Consider the following 20,315-nt stretch of genomic DNA (forward strand, 5'->3'; position numbering starts at 1 on the left):
AACACAAAATCCACCTTGGCCGAATATCATCCCCATGACATAGCAAAGATTTGAACCATGGGCTAATTAGAACTCAAGCTAGCAACTAAAAACATGCATGAATCTCATGGCACAACCTCAAACATACCTTAATGTAGATACGAGTATGGCCAAACCTCTTCCTAATCCTCTTCCAAACCAAAGATGAGCAAGAACTCCTTCCTTCTTCCTTAGAATTTTCGGCCCAAAAGAAATGAAAAAGGATGAACAAAATTTTTTTTTCTCTTTTTTTCAACTCACGGCAATGGTGGAGGGGGAAACACTTACACTATTCTTTTTTTTTCCCATTTCTTTATTACCCATACTCCTTATTTTATTTTTTCCTAACATACACCATTGGCACAACATGTTTTATGACATGTTTTGCCCATCACTCTTTGTCATGGCCGGCCACTAGCAATTAGGGGGGGAAATTTGACATGCAAGTCCTCCCTTTTGATACATGTACTATTAGGTCCTTATAGATTAGCCTATCACATTTCCAAAAGTGTCACACAAGTCCTACTAACTGAATTCACATGCAATCGACTAAATCGAACCTTGAAATTTTCACACATTCATAATTACATATTCTAGACAATAAATATTACGTTCAAACATTTCGGTGACTCGGTTTAGTGGTCCCGAAACCACTTCTCGACTAGGGTCAATTTTGGGCTGTCACAGACTTGGTTTCGTTTATGGTTTTGTTTGAGTGACTAGTACAGTGGGTTATTGATCGATTATAGGTTTTGGAGAGTTCGGAGATCGTTTTAGCTTCAATAGAAACCAGGTGTGTACCCAGAAATGTAGAAAACGAGGTTTTAGTGAAAGCTAGAAACATTTCTGTCGATGCCACATGGCCATGTGGTAGGCCGTGTGCCCTAGCACGGGCGTGTGATTGATAAGGCCAAGCTGTACACACTAGACACGGCCATGTGATGGCCAGGTAGGCCGTACGCTAGACATGGGCTCGACCTATTGGGCTATGTGGGCTTCACGGGCGTATGGGCCCATACTAGTGAACTACACGGGCGTGTGGAATTCTGGGCCAGGTCGTGTGATCCGCACGACCCAGGCTATTTTGGGCTGTGTAGGCCACACGGGCAGGCCACATGGGTGTGTGAGCCCATTTTTCTAAAACGGTTCTGTAAGGTTGCACAAGTCACCCAAGTCGACTGTGACCTACTGTAGGGTCGGTAAGCATTATATGGACCCCTAAACGTGTGATCTATTGTATGATATCTGTACCGAGTCTGATAATATTGAACTGATTGTGTGAATGATTTATTAGAGGAAGTGTCTAAAAGGCTTTTAAGCCTGTTATCTGGTAGCTCAGCTGCAAATATCTATTTATGTGCCGCATTTCGGTACAGCATGGTGTGTAGGGATGGGTGGGTCGATTTTATCCCCACATGGTGTGTAGGGTTGGATAGAGATGGTGTGTAGAGGCTGATGGGTAGGATTCTGATATTCCATTCTGCATTTGTATCTGATTGGGCAAAAGCCCTAATTGATATTTGATTTTGCATCTGGATGGGCTAAGGCCCGAACTGATTCTATAATGGGCTCTGTCCCCAGACTGTTTGTCCCCAATTTCTGATGATTATTCTGTATGCTTTTCGTGGGAATTCCACACTGAGTTTGTAAAAACTCACCTTTTTTGTTTAATCTATGTAGGTAATCCCCAGTCTTGATGGATAGGTGTAGCAGAGGACTCGATGGTGACCACACATAAAATTTTAGACTGACTTTCCATTTACTTCCAGTTTTATTACTTGTTTGAGGTTTTTGATGTAATTTTGGACTTGGACTGTTTGGTTTTAATCCAGAACTTTATACAGTTTTATGATTATTTAAACTGCAACTCATCAAAACTCAGTTTTCTTAAAAACTAAAGTTTTCGTAAATAAAAATGATTTTCCCTAAAATACAATGTTTCTGAAGCTTTCGCGTAAAAGAGATATGTTTTAATCACAACAAAGACCGTGTATTCCTACTCCACAGTAAAACAAAGATTAAGTAACTGGAATGGTTTTAACTCGTCAAATCTGATTTCAAACTTCATATGATGTGACATCACTGGATTTAGCCATAACATCTGGGCTGGGCTTGGGGTGTTACATTTAGTGGTATCAGAGTCAGGTTCAAAACTCGGCTGTGAATTTTGGGTTCTAAATTGGTTTTAAAGAATTATTTTAAAATGTTTTGAAATATTTTAGTTAAGTGTGTGGTTCATAGAGTCTCCAGCGCCGATCCCATAAGTTTTCTGAAATTTGTACTATTTATTTTGCAATACTATAGATAGTGTATTCTGAAACTATTATAGGTAGTAAACTGTACTGAAAACACTCTAGTTAGTGTATACTAAAAATTGTAGTGAGATTGTGACTTACGAAAACAAACTCTAAATTTTTGATACCGTTTTGCATAAAATATTTACTATTAAATATCGAAACTGTACTAATTCATAAAACTGTTAATACAGATAAGCTATGATGAGTGCACGAGGTATCCTCGGACTGGGTACTAGAGGCCAAGCTAGACGCCGTAGAGGGGCTTGAGCTGAGTCCTCTTCTATGGATAATATACCGAACTTGGACACGAGTGAGATGCCAGTGTCATCTGCTATTGCGACTGGGTCTCGTGATCGCATGGCTGGGGACGATGCATTGTCCCAAGCTATGCTCAGGATTTTGGAGAGGGTCGCTAGGCCCATTCCTGGAACTGGGGGCGGAGGGTCAGTTACAGAATGACTCCGGTCCAATGGGGCTGAGCTATTTAGGTGTGTCACTGGAGTCGCCCCTAACGTGGCCGAGTACTGGATGGAGGCCACTGAAAGAATCATGGATGATTTGGATTTTACCCCTGAATAAAAACTGAAGTGGGCTATTTCCTTGCTTCGTGATGAAGCGTATCAATGGTGGCTGACTGTTAAGGAGGGCACTCAACCCGAGCGTCTATCATGGGATTTCTTTAAGACGACCTTCCGGGGTAAATATGTGGGGGCAAGCTACATTGGCGCTAGGAGACATGAGTTCTTAAACCTCACCTAAGGTGACCGATCAATGACCGAGTATGAGGCCGGATTTCTGTGACTGAGCCGCTATGCGAGGTATAGTGGTGACTGAGTATGAGCAATGTATACTCTTTGAAGATGGTCTCTGAGATAACCTGAGAGTCCTGATAGCTTTGCAAAGGGAGCGTGATTTCTCTGCACTGGTGGAAAAGGCGAAGGTTACCGAGGAGCACCAAAACCTCAATAGAGAGAGAGGTAAGAACAAGAGGTATTTGGAGCCTTCGAGTTCTGTTCTGAGGTATAAGAAAAAAGCCAGATCTGATGGGCTAGTTAGAGTTGGGCCTCCTATTGCTCCTACTAGGATCTCACCTTATGGGCTTTGTGGTAGACACTATCCGAGCGAATATTGGAGGTCGACCGGGGTGTGTTTAAGATGTGGGTCTACTAAGCATTATGTAAGAGAGTGTCCGTTGAGGGCTGATTAGATGCAAGCTCTGGGTTCTGGTGCAGCACAGACGCCGAGGGTAGTTCAGCAGCCACCTAGGGGCCATGGTCAGGCTAGGGGTGGTAACGGCATGGGTCAAGGACAGAGAGCACTGGGCAGAGGTGCTGGACATACTCAGGCAAGGCAGCCTACTCTTGTTTATGCTACTCATCACCGAGAGGACCGAGACGTTCCAGATGTCATTACGGGTACATTTTTAATTTATAATGTACCTTATCTTGCACTGATAGACATAGGTTCTACACACTCTTACATTGCTAGCACTGTGTCGAAACTTTGGGATTCCGATTGAGAATACTCCTAGTGAGGTGACTGTTGTGGGTCCTTTGGGGCAAACTATTCGGGTTAGTAGGCTGTATAGACACGTCCCGTTAGAGGTTCAAGGGACAGTATTTCTAGCTAATCTGATGGAGCTTCCGTTTGGGGAGTTCGACTTAATTCTGGGGATTGATTGGTTGGTCAAGCATCGAGTGAGTTTGGAATGTGTGTCTAAGAGGGTTGTTTTGAGAACCGAGTGGGATGATGAGGTAGTTGTGATTAGGGAACGTTGGGATTTTCGGAGTAATGTGATTTCTGCTTTGAGGGCCGAAAAGTTGGTTCATAAGGGATGTTAGGCGTATCTATCCTACAACATTGTTTCAAATTTTGGGGATTCTTCGGTTAAGCATATCAGGACGGTTAAGGAATTTCTAAATGTTTTTCCTAAAGAGCTACCTGGGTTGCCTCTGAATCCTGAAGTAGAGTTTGAGATTAAGTTTCTTCTTGGTACAGCTCCGGTGTCCATTGCCCCTGATAGGACAATGCAGACGTGTATCGATTATCGGCAGCTGAACAAGCTAACAATTAATAATAAGTACCCACTTCCGAGGATTGATGATTTATTCAACTAGTTTAGAGGGGCTTTTATGTTCTCCAAGATTGACTTGCGTTCTGGGTATCATCAGTTAAGGGTTAAGGAGGCTGACATGCATAAGATTGCGTTTAGGACTCGTTATGGTCATTACGAGTTCCTGGTGATTCCTTCTGGATTTACTAATGCACCGGCAGCTTTTATGGACTTAATGAACCGAGTATTTCAACCCTACCTGGATTAGTTTGTAGTGGTGTTCGTGATAACATCTTGGTGTATTCTAAGTATAAAGACAAGCACGATAAGCATTTGAGAGTTGTACTACAAAATTTTCATGAGAAGAAGTTACGAAGTTTAGGAAGTGTGAATTCTGGCTTCGGGAAGTAACATTTCTGGGACATGTAGTTTTTGCTGAGGGGATACAAGTCGATCCTCGTAAGATTGAGGTAGTATTGGATTGGAAATGACTGAAGAATGTGTTTGAGATCCACAGCTTTCTGGGACTGGCGGGTTACTATCAGCGCTTTGTAAAAGGGTTTTCCTTAATCATAGCTCCGTTAACAAAGCTTCTACGTAAGGGAGTTCCCTTTGTGTGGACTGATTCACAGCAAGAGAGCTTTGAGAAGCTGAAGGTGGTATTGACTGATTCCCCTGTTTTGATACATCCGGAGTCTGGAAAGGAATTCACCATTTTTAGTGATGTGTCACACGCAAGTTTGGGTTGTGTGTTGATGCAAGATGGTAAGGTGGTTGCATACGTCTCTCGTCAACTTAAGACTCATGAGGCAAATTACCCTACGCATGACTTAGAGTTAGCCGCTATGGTATTTGCACTGAAAAGCTAGAGGCATTATTTGTATGGTGAGAAGTGTATCATTTACACGGATCACAAGAGCCTCAAGTATCTCCTTACTCAGAAGGAGCTAAATCTTAGGCAGCGTAGATGGATTGAGCTGTTTAAGGACTACGATTACACTATTATATACCACCCTGGCAAGGCCAAGGTAGTGGAGGATGCGCTGAGCCGTAGAGCTATGACTGATTTAAGGGTGATTTTGCTCGTCTCAGTTTATTTGATGATGGTAGTTTGTTGGCTGAACTTCAGGTTAAACCAACTTGGATTGAGCAGATCAGGGGTAAACAGTTAGAGGATGGGTCTTTGGGTCTTCGGTTCTGGCAGATTGAGATTGGTGGTACTATGGATTTTAGGGTTAACAGTGATTGGGTACTTTGTTTCCATGGTCAGATTTGTGTACAGAATGATGAGGATTTAAGACAGTCAAATCTGAAGGAGGCGTATAGTAATCTTTATTCTATTCATCCCAGTGGGAATAAGATGTATCGAGACCTTCGAGAGTTATATTGGTGGCCAGGGTTGAAGCATGAGGTTACTGACTTCGTTGCTTGTTGTTTAACATGTCACCAGGTTAAGGCTGAGCATCAATTGCCTTCGGGTTTAGTACAGCCGATTAAGATTCCTCTTTATAAGTGGGAATGAGTGACGATGGACTTCATTAGTGGGTTACCCTTAACACCCACTAAGAAAAACTTGGTTTGGGTCATCATGGATCAATTGACCAAGTTAGCGCACTTTATACCGGTTTGTACTGACTATTCTCTTTAGAAGTTGGCAAAACTCTACATTTCTATAGTGTGGCTGCATGGGGTACCAATTTCCATTGTCTCTGATAGGGATCCTCGTTTCACGTCTCGATTATGGGGATAATTGCGTGAGGCTTTAGGTTCACATTTAGAATTCAGTACTGCGTTCCATCACCAGACCGATGGTCAATCTGAGAGGGTGATTCAGATACTGGAGGATATGTTGAGGAGCACTGTTATTGATTTCAGAGGCAGTTGGGAGGACTATCTGCTATTAGCGGAGTTTGCCTAGAATAACAGCTTCCAGTCTAGCATCCAGATGGCACCTTACGAGGCACTGTATGGTCGTAAGTGTCATACCCCTTTATGTTGGACTGAGTTGGGCGAGCAGTGTGTTATGGGTTCGGAGTTGGTTTCAGAAACTGAACATAATGTTCGATTGATTAGGGATCGACTGAAAGCAGCTTCTGATAGGAAGAAGTCTTATACTAATCTGAAGAGACGTAAGATTGAGTATTCTGTGGGGGACCTTATGTTTCTGAAGGTCTAGCCATGGAAGAAGGTTCTGAGGTTGGGTCGCAAGGGCAAATTGAGCCCTAAGTTTATTGGGCCGTATCGAATTTTGAAACGAGTGGGACCAGTCGCTTATCAGTTGGAGCGACCTCTGAAGTTAGACCGTATTCACGATGTGTTCCACGTCTCGATGTTGGGGTGCTACCACTCTAATCCTATGCACATCGTTCTTGTTGAGGAGATTAAGGTTAGGCCAGATCTGATCTTTGAGGAGGAAGTGATTCAGATTTTGGATCATGACGTAAGAGTTCTGAGGAGGAAAGCTATTCCTTTAGTGAAGGTTCTGTAGCAGAATCATAGCATTGAAGAGGCCACGTGGAAGCCTGAGGATACAATGCGTCAGCAGTATCCTCACCTATTCTAATCAAGTAAATTTCGAGGACAAATTTTTTTTAGGGGGTAGAGTTGTTACACCCCAAATTTTGGTATTTTTGTTTCTGTTAAAAGTGACACAATTCTGTACCTACTTTAGTGGTTATGTATTCTGGGTGTGTGTAAGGGGTTCCAAGTTCAAGCCTTGCATTGGGAAAATTTTAGTTTTTCCTGAATTAAGTCTTAACTACCAGTTTAGCAGGCTTATATTCATTTAATTGCAATCTTTTATTAGAATGGGCCTACTGGTCTGGTAGTTAAGATGTGTGTTGGTGTGTTGGAGGTCTTGAGTTTGAATCTCTGCTTTAGCAAGGGTGTTATATTTTTGGCTCTATTTCGGGGTAGAGTTTCGGTTTAGCTGGAAGTTGGAATAGTGGAGAGTTTGGTGGAGTGAATTAAGAGGAGTCGGGATAGGGGGTTATCAGAATTTTCATTTGGAGTTTTTTTTTGTGAAAATTCTGCTCACACCTTTCCCTCTCTGCTGAATCCCCATCTCACTCTCCCTATCTTCCTTTCGTTTTCTTTTGCAATCTAACTATGTTGGTACAATGTTTGGTTTCACACGGTGGTTGATAAGTGCTTCGAAAGCTTTGTATACTACTTGGATATTCGTTTCTATTGTTGATGTATAACTTGTTCTTGTGTTTATGAGTAGAACTAAGGGCTGGGGACTTCTCATCGATTCCGTAGTTACCTAGAATTAGCATGGTTGTTTTAAGGTAGGTGACTTGATAGTCTTTTGGAATGTGGAAGGACTTGGTTTGTTTATGGTTTCGCTTAAGTGACTAATACAGTGGGTTATTGATCGATTATAGGTTTTGGAGTGCTCGAAGATCATTTTAGCTTCAATCGAAACCAAGTGTGTACCTAAAAATACAGAAAACGAGGTTTATACGAAAGCTAAAAACCTTTCTATCGACCCCACACAGCCGTGTGGTAGGCCGTGTGGTAGGCCATGTGCCTTAACACGGGCGTGTGATTGACGAGGCTAGACCGTGCACACTAGACACAGCCTTGTGATGGCCAGGTAGGCTGTGTGCGAGATACGAGCTAGACCTATTGGGCCGTATGGGCCACACGGGCGTATGGGCCCACACTAGTGAACCACACGGGAATGTGGAATTCTGGGCCAGGCCGTGTGATCTGAATGGCCAAGGCCATTTTGGGCCGTGTAGGCCACACAGACGTGTGGGCCCACACGGGTAGGCCACATGGGCGTGTGAGCCCATTTTTTTGAAACGGTTCTATAAGGTTGCACGGGTCACCCAAGTCAACTATGACCTACTGTAGGGTCAGTAAGTATTATCTGGACCCCTAAACATGTGATCTATTGTATGATATCTATACTGAGTCTGATAATATTGAATTGATTGTGTGATGTATGTTGTATTGCATTAGGGTGGGTTAATGATTTATTGGAGGATGTGTCTAAAAGGCTCTTAAGCCTGTTATCTGGCAGCTCAGCTACAAATATCTGTTTATGTGCCGTGTTTTGGTACAGCATAGTGTGTAGGGATGGGTGGGTCGATTTTATCACCACATGGTGTGTAGGGTTGGATGGAGATAGTGTGTAGAGGCTAGTGGGTAAGATTTTGATATTCCGCTCTACATTTGTATCTGATTGGGCTAAAGCCCTAATTTATATCTGACTTTGCATTTAGATGGGATAAGGCCCAAACTGATTCTGTAATGGGCTCCGGCCCTAGACTGTTTATCTCTGACTTCTGATGATTATTCTGTATGCTTTCCGTGGGGATTACACACTAAGTTTGGGAAAACTCACCCTTTTTCGTTTAATCTGTGCAGGTAATCCCCAGTTTTGACGGATCAGTGCAGCGGAGGACTCGATGGTGACCACACGTAAAATTTTAGACTGACTTTCCATTTACTTCCAGTTTTATTACTTGTTTGAGGTTTTTAATGTAATTTTGGACTTGAACTATTTGGTTTTTAATGATTATTTAAATTGCAACTCATCAAAACTCGATTTTCTTAAAAACTAAGGTTTTTGTAAATAAAAATGATTTTCCATAAATAAAATGTTTCTGAAGCTTCCGCGTAAAAGAGATACGTTTTAATCACAACAAAGACCGTGAATTTCTACTCTGTGGTAAAACAAGGATTAAGTAACTGGAACTGTTTTAACTCTTCAAATCCGATTTCAAACTCCATATCATATGACATCACCAAATTAAGTCATAACGTCTGGGCTGGGTTTAGGGTGTTACAATAACCACATGCATTCACATCTTTGACATTCTCATTGAACACTTGGAATATTATCTGATACTCAGAAAATCTTGCGCGTAAGTGCCACATATGTAGTTAAAGTTACCTCATATCTCATAACACATATAGGCTCGATTTCGAGCTATTCACGGGTCTGCTCACAAAAGCTGTCAGTCAGGACGTAGCTACATAGTGCTGCTCACACAAGCTGTTAGGTATCCGCAACGTATGCCAGAATACCTAACCACTGTAGGACGTACAAGACCAGCACCCGGATCACATGAACACATAGATACATTGGTTCCTAGTGACATGTCACTCGTATCCTATTCTATTCCTATGGTTCAATCGGGATTTCTCGCTTGTTGAAGCTTTGTTGAATACATCCAAAGAGTCAATCACACAATTCATGCAATATTAAAGCATTTAAAACATAAATATAACATTGCATTATTTACATACGAACTTACCCCGGTACAAAAATAGTAGAATTGGGTTTAATCGTCAAACACTTTATTTTTTCCTCGATCTAGGTTCAAACCTCATTTTTCTTGATCTATAATAATAAATTTAACTCATTTAATACTCACATTATTCAATTTAGCCGAAAAATCATATTATGGCAAAATTATATTTTGCCCTTAATGTTTCACATTTTTACGATTTAGTCCCTAGGCTTGTAAAATGAAATGTATTCAATTTCTTCAAAATCCAAGCCTAGTCGAACCATTTTCATACTCATATTAGCCCACATTTTCCACTTAATTACACTTTTACTACTCAATTTATAACTTTTACAAATAAGTCCTTTTTGACATTTTTACCGAAAATCACTTAGCAAAAGTTGTTTATCTAACACCAAACATGCATTTTCTACCATTAGACATCAAAATAACAAATATCTAACATGAGAAAAATTTTAAACTTCATCTTTCATTCAAATTAGTCCTTGAAATAGCTAGATTAGGTTACAAGGATCTCAAAAACATGAAAATCATTAAAAACGGGGCTAGAATAGACTTACAATCGAGCTTGGAACTTTGGCCAAATCCCTTGCTATTGTGACCCTTCAAATTCGGCACAGGGGGACTTAATTTGAGAACTTGACATATTTTTATTAGTTATTTTTGCCTTTATTACCCAAATAACCAAAATGCCCTAAATGCCAAACTTTGAAATTTCACCCTACCATTTCCATTTTTGTCCAACTTAAAGTAAAATGGTCTAATTACCATTTAAGGATCTCCAATTTAAAATTTCATAGCAATTAGACACCTCTAGCTTCTAGAACACACATTTTGCACCTATTGCAATTTAGTCCTCTCAATCAAATTGGACACTTTATCAATAAAATTTCTTAACAAAATTTTCACACAATCATTCAATCATACTGTAGAACATAAAAATATAATAAAAATAAATCTTTCTACATCGGATTTGTGGTCTGAAAACCACTGTTCCAACTAGACCCAAAGTCGGGCTATTACAACTCTACCCTTTTAGGGATTTTTGTCCCCGAAAATCTTACCAGGAAATAGGTTTGGGTCCTCAGGTTCCCATGTAGCCTCTTCGACCCCATGTCATTGCCACAAAACTTTCACTAGGGCTATGCTTTGATTTCTCAACTATTTAACTTTTCGAGCCAAAATCTTGATCGGTTCCTCACTCATAAGTCATATCGAGTTGAATCTCACATGTGAAGGATCAGAATGATATCATCATAACATTAACACATGAAACACATTATGAATCCTTTCTAGCTCTGTCAATAAAGCTAACCGTTATGCCACTGACCCTTTGCTTTTAATTATCTCATACGACCCAATGAAGCGTGGTCTTAACTTGCCTTTACGGCCAAATCTCAGAATCTTCCTCCATAGGGATACTTTCAGAAAGACCTTATCACCGACTTGAAATTCAATTTATTTCCATTTCAAATCCGCATACGATTTCTGTCTATCTGAAGCGGCTTTCAAACAATCATAAACTACTTTAAATTTCTCTTCAGTTTTTCTAACCAAATTAACCCCGTGAATCTGTCACTCACTGAGCTCAGTCCAGTACAGTGGAGTTCGAAACTTGCGGCCATACAATGCCTCATATGGTGCCATCTTTATACTCAACTAAAAACTGTTTTTATAAGTAAATTCAACTAAAGGTAGATATTTTTCCCAACTACCTTTGAACTCTAAAACACAGCAGCGAAGCATATCTTCGAGTACCTGAATCGTTCTTTTAGATTGACCGTCGGTTTGCGGATGAAATGCGGTACTAAAGTTCAACTTTGTACCTAACGCTACTTGGAACTTCTTCCAAAATCCTGAAGTAAATCTGGGATCTCTATATGATATAATAGAAATAGGCACTCCATACAATCTCACAATTTCAGCAATGTACAATTCAGCTAGCTTATCAAGTGAGTAGTCGATACGTACCGGAATAAAATGAGCTGATTTTGTCAATCTGTCAACAACAACCCAGACAATATATTTCTTTTTCGGAGTCAAAGGTAAACCCGTTACGAAGTCCATCGTAATCCTATCCCATTTCCATTCACTGGCTGGAGTAAACCCGAAGGCACTTGGTGTTTGGCTTTTACTTGTTGACAAATCAAACATCTCGAAACAAAATCTGAAATATCTCCTTTCATACCTGGCCACCAATACAATTTCTTCAAATCATTATACATTATTGTACTACCTGGATGAACTAATAAACAACCACTGTGTGCCTCGTGCAAAATTTTTTGAATAAGTTTAGCATTTTTCGGTACACATACTCTATCTTGGAACATCAAACAATCATCCGAACCTATTCGAAAATCTGAATCACTACCCAATTCACATTGAGCTCTTTTGGCTTGCAATTCACTATCATTTTTCTGAGCTTCGCAAATTTGCTGAAGAAATATCGGTCTAGTTCTCAACTTGGTAAAAATTGAACCATCATTAGACAAAGTCAGCTTCTTATTCATATCTCTCAAAGCAAACAAGGACTTTCTGCTCAAGGCATCTGCAACTACATTCGCCTTTCCCGGATGATAGTCAATCACTAATTCATACTCTTTTAGTAACTCGAGTCATCTCTATTGTCGTAAGCTCAAATCCTTTTGAGTCATCAAATACTTTAAGCTCTTCTGACCAGTAAAAATATGACATTTCTCACCGTAGAAATGATGACGCCAAATTTTCAAGGCAAAAACACTGGCGACTAGTTCCAAATCATGCGTCAGATAATTCTTCTTGTGCAGTTTCAATTGTCTCAAAGCATAAGCTATCACTTTGCCCTCTTTCATCAATACACAACCCAAACCATTTAATTAAGCGTCGCTATAAATTACAAATTCTTTTCCCGATTCAGGTTGCACTAAAATCGGCGCCTCAGTCAATAATGCTTTCAATTTCTTAAAACTTTGCTGACATTTTTTGGACCATTCGAATTTAACATCTTTTTGCAACAACTTGGTCATAGGAGAACAAATCATCGAAAATCCTTTGAAAAAACATTGGTAATAACCGGCTAAACCTAAAAAGCTTCTAACTTCCAATATTTTCTTTGGCAGTTTCCACTCAATAATTGCTGAAATCTTGCTTGGATCAACCTATATACCATCACCTGAAATGATATGTCCCAAAAATCTGACTTCTCGGAGCTAAAACTCAGTTTTACTGAATTTAGCAAACAATTTCTCATCTCTCAAGGTCTGCAATACAATTCTTAAATATCCAACATGTTTGGACTTGCCTCAAGAATAAATCAGAATATCATCGATGAATACAACCACAAATTTCTCTAAATACGATCGGAAGATTCTATTCATTAAATCCATAAATACGGTAAGAGCATTCGTTAATCCAAAAGGCATAACAAGAAATTTGTAATGCCCATACCTTGTCCTGAAAGTGGTTTTCAGCACGTCTGACTCCTTACTCTCAACTGATAGTAGCCCGATCTCAAATCAATCTTTGAGAATACTGTTGCTCCTTTTAACTGATCAAACAAGTCATCAATCCTCAGAAAAGGATACTTGTTCTTAATAGTCACCTTGTTGAGCTGTCGATAATTTATACAAAGTCTCATAGATCCGTCTTTCTTCTTTACAAATAACACTGGAGCACCCCAGGGAGAAAAACTCGGTCTCGCACAACCTTTATCTGTCGACTCTTGCAACTGAACTTTCAATTCTTTCAATTCAGTTAGAGCCATCCTATACGGAGCAATCGATATCGGTGAAGTCCCAGGTACTAAGTCAATGGCAAACTCAACCTCTTTGATCGGAGGTAACCCAGACAACTCTTCTGGAAACACATCTTTATATTCACAGACTACTAACACTGATTCAATTTTCAATTCAGACATCTTTGTATTCAACACATTATCACATTTCAATTAAATAGTTTTCTATCTACAATTTACTATGGCATCATGTAGTGTCAACCAGTCCATACCCAAAATAACATCGAATTCGTCAAATGGAAACGACAATAAGTCAGCCGGACAACAGTGACCTCGAATCATCAAAGGACAATTCTTGCAAACTTTATTAACTAGCACATATTTTCCTAAGAGGTTTGACACTTTAATCACAAACTCAGTAAACTCAATAGGAAAATTCTTACTAGATACCAAATTTACACAAACATAAGAATGAGTCGATCCAGGATCGATCAATGCAATAACATTAGTATCATAAAGAGAAAATGTATCGGTAATCATATCGGGAGATGATGCATCCTTATGAGCACGTATGGCGTAGGCTTTAGCAGGTGCTCTAGCTTTGAATCTCACAGCTGAATCCTTCGTCACACTTTTTCTGCTAGCTCCATTTCCAGTATTTGTCAGTGGCCTACCTCTATTGGTAGTATTACTCGGCCTTGTACTCTAAAATTTTTCTTCCTCAACCATCCTAGAGCAATCTCGGATAAAATGCTCTTGAGAACCACACTTGAAACAAGCTCGATCATTCATCCTACACTCGCCAGGATGTCGTCTACCACAACACTGACATTCAGGTCTATTAGACCTATCATTACCCATACTTTCCATTGAAGTAGCTTGAGTTTTAGGACCCGAATATTGTTTCCCACAGTCTCTGTGAGAACACCCAGTTGAAACATTCGAATGAGAATACATTTCTCTGGATTTCTTTGACTAAGATTGAAATGACTTACTCATCGGCCTTTTTCTTGCATCTCTAGCCTCACTCTCGGCCTTTCTTTTCTCTTTGCTTAGGTCTTTGGCTTTGCAAGCTTGTTCAACCAATACAATAAATTATTTTAGTTCCAATATTCCAACTAACAGTCTGATGTCCTCATTCAGCCCTTCTTGAAACCTTTAACACATAATATCCTCGGAGGAAACACACTATTGGGCATATTTACTGAGCCTGACAAATTCTCGCTCATACCCTGTCACTGACATTTGGCGCTGTTTCAGCTCGAGAAATTCTTTACGTTTCTGATCGATGAACCGCTGACTAATATATTTCTTTCATAATTCCTCTTGAAAGAATTCCCATGTAACCCTCTCTCTCTCGGTACCACAGATAGTAGTGTCTTCCACTAGTGATATGTTGTGTCTTTCAAAAACGATATAGCACATTTCAAGCATTTATCGGGTTTACATGATAACTCATCAAATACCCTGATAGTATTCTCAAGATAGAACTCGGCTCTCTCAGGGTCATCATCTACATTTGCCTTAAATTCTTCAGCACCTTGCATTCGAATCTTATCAAATGGAGGCTTATTCAGTCTTACCAATTCCACACCTTGAGGAGCTACGAGAATCAGTTAGGGATAAGAAGGGGTAGAGGATGTTGAGCAGTCAAATTTTTTCTAACAAACTACGAATACCACTCATTCATCATGTGGAGGAAGGATTCCCTTGCCCCTCCTCCCTAACTAACCGTGGGAGGTCTACTTTTGGATGGCGCTGCCTCTTGAGTAAGAGCTGGCACATTACTTTCTACTTCGTCAGCTACAGCTCGATTGGGATCCATTTACGATATGAAAACACAATTTAAAATTGTCAAGATTCATCACACTATCACAGTTTATTCATGGCATGTATAGCTAGAATTTTACACACGCTACGTTAATCAGAGAATCGACTAAAATGTAGCCCTGATACCATAAAATGTAACACCCCATACCTGTATTCAGTGTTGGAAGAGGGTATGAGGCATTACCGACTTATCATATGAACAAACATACAATTTTGAGTCAAGAATTTGCGTCCAAATTAAAACCATTTGCATTTAATCATAAAGTCCTTAATACGAGCGTACGAGGCCCAAAACGTGCATTGGAAGTGATTTGGGACTAAACCGAGAACTATAGAAAATTTTACAAAACTTAGAAAATTTTTGCCCTAAACAGGGGTCACACGCCCGTGTGGGCAAGCCGTGTAGTAACACACACCCGTGTCTCGGCCCCGTGGAACTCACTAAATTGTAACTCATGAACAAATTGAGATCACACAGCCAAGTCACACGTCCGTGTTCTAGGCCGTGTGGACAATTAATTTTCACAGCATAGGTGCAGACTTTACACGGCCAGGACACACCCCCGTGTTTGAGGCTGTGCCATCCACACGGCTGAGACACACGCTCGTGTCTTTTCCCGTGTGCTCAAGTCTGAACATTCTGTTTCTCAAAATTTAGGCGCAGGGGACAAACGGCCTATCACATACCTGTGTGGCAAGCTGTGTCTCACACACGACCTAGACACACGCCCGTTTGTCTACCCGTGTGGAAAAAAATAAGATAATTTACCAAGCCATTTTGCCACCCTTTAATGCACACACCTACACAAGATAACATAGCACCAATCCAAACATATACACACAACCAAACATCCACAACCAAAACATCAACACATCATTCATGAAAGACATCATTATATGAATATACTTATAACCAATATTGGCTCATTTCCAGTGGCCTTATTTCTAACCCATATAAGCCAACACATTTGGCCAAATCAATTATGACACATAACAAAATGACCAAGTCCCCTATACATGCCATAACTCAAAATGTTGATTTCATTAATACCAAAATAATTGTTGGTAGTGTGAGTGGATCTCTGACGGTTTCTAAACCTGAGCTAGCTTGGTGACACTAAAAGACAAGGGAAAGAAAGGGGAGTAAGCTATATAGCTTAGTAAGTTCATATGCACCTTAATGATACAATTTATATAAAGTGAGGTAACATAAATGTTACTAAAATCTCATAGTCATAACTTGCTCAATCACAACCTTACGAAGAGTCTATCACCCATCGAGTTTATTACATATGAGTTCTATGCACATATCTATACCAACTCGTAACATAAGCACATCCATTCACATCTTTGACAATCCCGTTGAACACTTAGAATATTATCAGATACTCAAAAACTCTTTCACATAAGTGCCACATATGTAGTCAAAGTTACCTCATATCTCATAACACATATAGGCTCAATTTTGAGCTATTCACGGGTCTTCTCACACAAGTTGTCAATCATGACGTAGCTACATAATGCTGCTCACACAAGCTGTCAAGTATCTGCAACATATACCGGAATACCCAGCCACTAGTAGGACGTACAAGACCAGCACCCGGATCACATAAACACATATATACATGGGTTCCTAGTGATATGTCACTTGTATCCTATTCTATTCCTGAGGTTCAATCGGGATTTCTCGCTTGTTGAAACTTTTTCGAATACATCCAAAGAGTCAATCACACAATTCATGCAATATTAAAACATTTAAAATATAAATAAACATTGCATTATTTACATACAAACTTACCTCGGTACAAAAGTAGTAGAATTGGACCTAATCGTCAAACACTTTGTTTTTCCCCCAATCTAGGTTCGAACCTCGTTTTTCTTGATCTATAATAACAAATTTAACTCATTTAATACTCACATTATTCAATTTAGCCCAAATATCATATTATGGCAAAACTATATTTTGCCCCTGATGTTTCATATTTTTACGATTTAGTCCCTAGGCTCGTAAAATGAAATGTATTCAAATTCTTCAAAACCCAAGCCTAGATAAACCATTTTCATACTCATATCAGCCCACATTTTCCACTTAATCACACTTTTACTACTCATTTTATAACTTTTATAAATAAGCCCTTTTTGACATTTTTACCAAAAATCACTTAGCAAAAGTTGTTTATCTAACACCAAACATGTATTTTCTACCATTAGACATAAAAATACACAAATATCTAACATGGGTAAAATTTTAACCTTCATCTTTCTTTCAAATTATTCCTTGAAATAGCTGGATTAGGTTACAAGGATCTCAAAAACATGAAAATCATTAAAGACGGGGCTAGAACGGATCACAATTGAGCTTGGAAGCTTTGACCAAAACCCTAGCTATGGTGACTCTTCAAATTCGGTACAAGGGGACTAAATTAGAGAAGATGACATCTTTTTATTAGTTATTTTTGTCTATATTACCCAAACGACCAAAATGCCCTAATGCCAAACTTTGAAATTTCACCCTACGATGTCCATTTTTGTCCAACTTAAAGTAAAATGGTCTAATTACCATTTGAGGACCTCCAATTTAAAATATCATAACAATTAGACACCTCTAGCTTCTAGAACACACATTTTGCACCTATAGCAATTTAGTCCTCTCAGTCAAATTGGACACCTTATCGATAAAATTTCTTAATAAAATTTTCACACAATCCTTCAATCATACTATAGACCATAACAATATAATAAAAATAAATCTTTCTACATCGGATTCGTGGTCCTGAAACCACTATTCTTGGTAGACCCAAAGTCGAGATGTTACATTATCGGAAGCTCAATTGGGTTGGAAGCTTGTCGAAGTTGTATCACACTATCGACCGATTTTATCGGTACTTTTGAATGTTTTGATTTTGGTTATAATGGCATGTATAGATTGACATAGAATGGGGGTGAGAAACATGGCTTGTAAAATGACTATTTTCGTCCACACGAGCAGAGACACGGGATGTGTCTCAACTGTGTATGACACGCGGCCAGGTGACATGGTCGTGTGTCCTATGTATCTTAAATTTGCACAAAACTAAACACTCACACGGGCATGGACATGGGCTGAGACATAGCCGTGTGTCCCTATTTCGAATGACCATAGAGCCTGAGACATGGGCATGCCTCCAAAACGTCTGAGTCACACAGATTGGCCATACGGCCGTGTGACCCCTGCAGTGTTGAAAATTTTAAATATTTTTCGAAAATTTTTTTGAGTCTTCGACCAAGTTCCTATTTCTTTCTAATACGTAATTTGGGCCTTGAGGTCTCGTTTAAGGGACAATACGTATGATTTTGATTGATTTCTAATATGAAAGCTATATGAAATGAAATGTCTAATAATTAACGTGTAAACTCGGTAATGCTTCGTAACCCTGTTTCGGCAACAGATTCGGGTTAGGGGTGTTACAATGCATGTGAACAATATAACTTAATTTAATTACTAAAGCATATTTTCGTAATTTTTTTAAAATCTAATTGGTGCTTAATTGATTCATGATATCAATTCAGTTAGGACTTCAAATAATAGTATAAATATATTAGTATACCTATGCATGCAAAATTCTTATATTTAGAATATACGTATGTTTAAATATAACATATAGTAATTAAATCATAAGGTTTAAAATTAATTAATACCACAGCTTCAAATGCAAACATATGTTAATTTTATTGGTTTTTAAAAGAAATTAAAAGATTAAATAACCTCAAATAATATGACTTATTTTAAATATGGAAGAACATTTTCATAATTTTTATAATGAAGTTGGTGCTTGGTTGAATCATGACACCAACTCAGTTAAAGACTTAAATAATAGTATAGACATACGATTGATAAAAGTAATAAATTGGAAGGGTTTGAATAGGATTTTAAGGAAACTTGGGTTGGTTTTGGGCTGAAAAATGTCTTGTTAGATCAGTATTCAATGCTTAGCATACTAGGCCACTTTCTCCTCCAAGCTTTATATTAAATTTTAACCCAATTTATCTTGGATAAAAATTAAATATAAAGTATATAAATGATCATCATTTGGACCGATCTTGGCTGGAAAAATATTTAATTTTTCCCTTGGTTCACTCAATGCAAAAATTCCTCTAGTGGTTTACGCCTTTCAGGGTGTCTGCCGAGCCAATTTTCACCTTTTGTGCAAAACTATCACAAATAAACTAAATTTGTGAAAATTTATTATAAAAATAATTAAAATTCAATATGTTAATAATTTAAGTGAAAATTAATTATTTTATAATTAAAGTATGAATTTCGACAAAATTTACTATGAAACTGTATGAATTAGGGCTCAAAAGGTGCAGAAAAAGTCTAGATTTTTGTGTTTCCACACCCTCAAACTTAATTCATTGATTGTCCTGAGTAATGCACAAATTGAAAAGAATTTCTTAGAAACACCTTTGAAAAGTTCCTTTAGAAAACATTCTTCCCATAATTATGAATTTAGTATATTTATGCCCAAGAACAAAAATTTTGAGATATATGCCACTTAAGTATACATATCATTCAAATTAATCTCAATTATTATTATGATAGCAAAAATAGATTAAATGTTTTCTAAATAAAGACATGTTAATTCCCTACCAATTTGATTTTATTCCCTTATTTAAGATTAAGCTACAATCATTAAGTTTAATTTATGCCTTCATATGTTGAACATAGCAATTTCTGTCCACTAATGTATGTAGCACAAAAACTTGAATTAATAGTTCTTTTAAATAGGTTGTAATGTGGCTACGCTATGGGTAGGTAAAAGATAGATAAATTTATGTAAAAAAAACCTAGACTCAGCTTGTATCGGACCTTCAAAATAATTACCTTCAATACACCAACTCATTTTGCTTTTACATGCTCTTTTGTACATCTATTTCTTTCGAGTACGTATGCTCTCTCTCTCTCTCTCTCATTTCACGAGCATTTTACTGTACGTACTATAAATTTCTTTTTGAGCATTTGATACTTCTTTTCTACTCCCCCAGACTTATTTTCAAAGAATATTCTGAATAGACCGAGTTTAGTGTTTGAGACAATTTAAAGATAATTATGAGAGAAGTGATGGCTAAATATTGCAAAGGTTCAAATAAAATTAGGCCAT

The sequence above is a fragment of the Gossypium arboreum genome, chromosome 6, assembly GCF_025698485.1.
Source record: "Gossypium arboreum isolate Shixiya-1 chromosome 6, ASM2569848v2, whole genome shotgun sequence".
Classification (NCBI taxonomy): Eukaryota; Viridiplantae; Streptophyta; class Magnoliopsida; order Malvales; family Malvaceae; genus Gossypium; species Gossypium arboreum.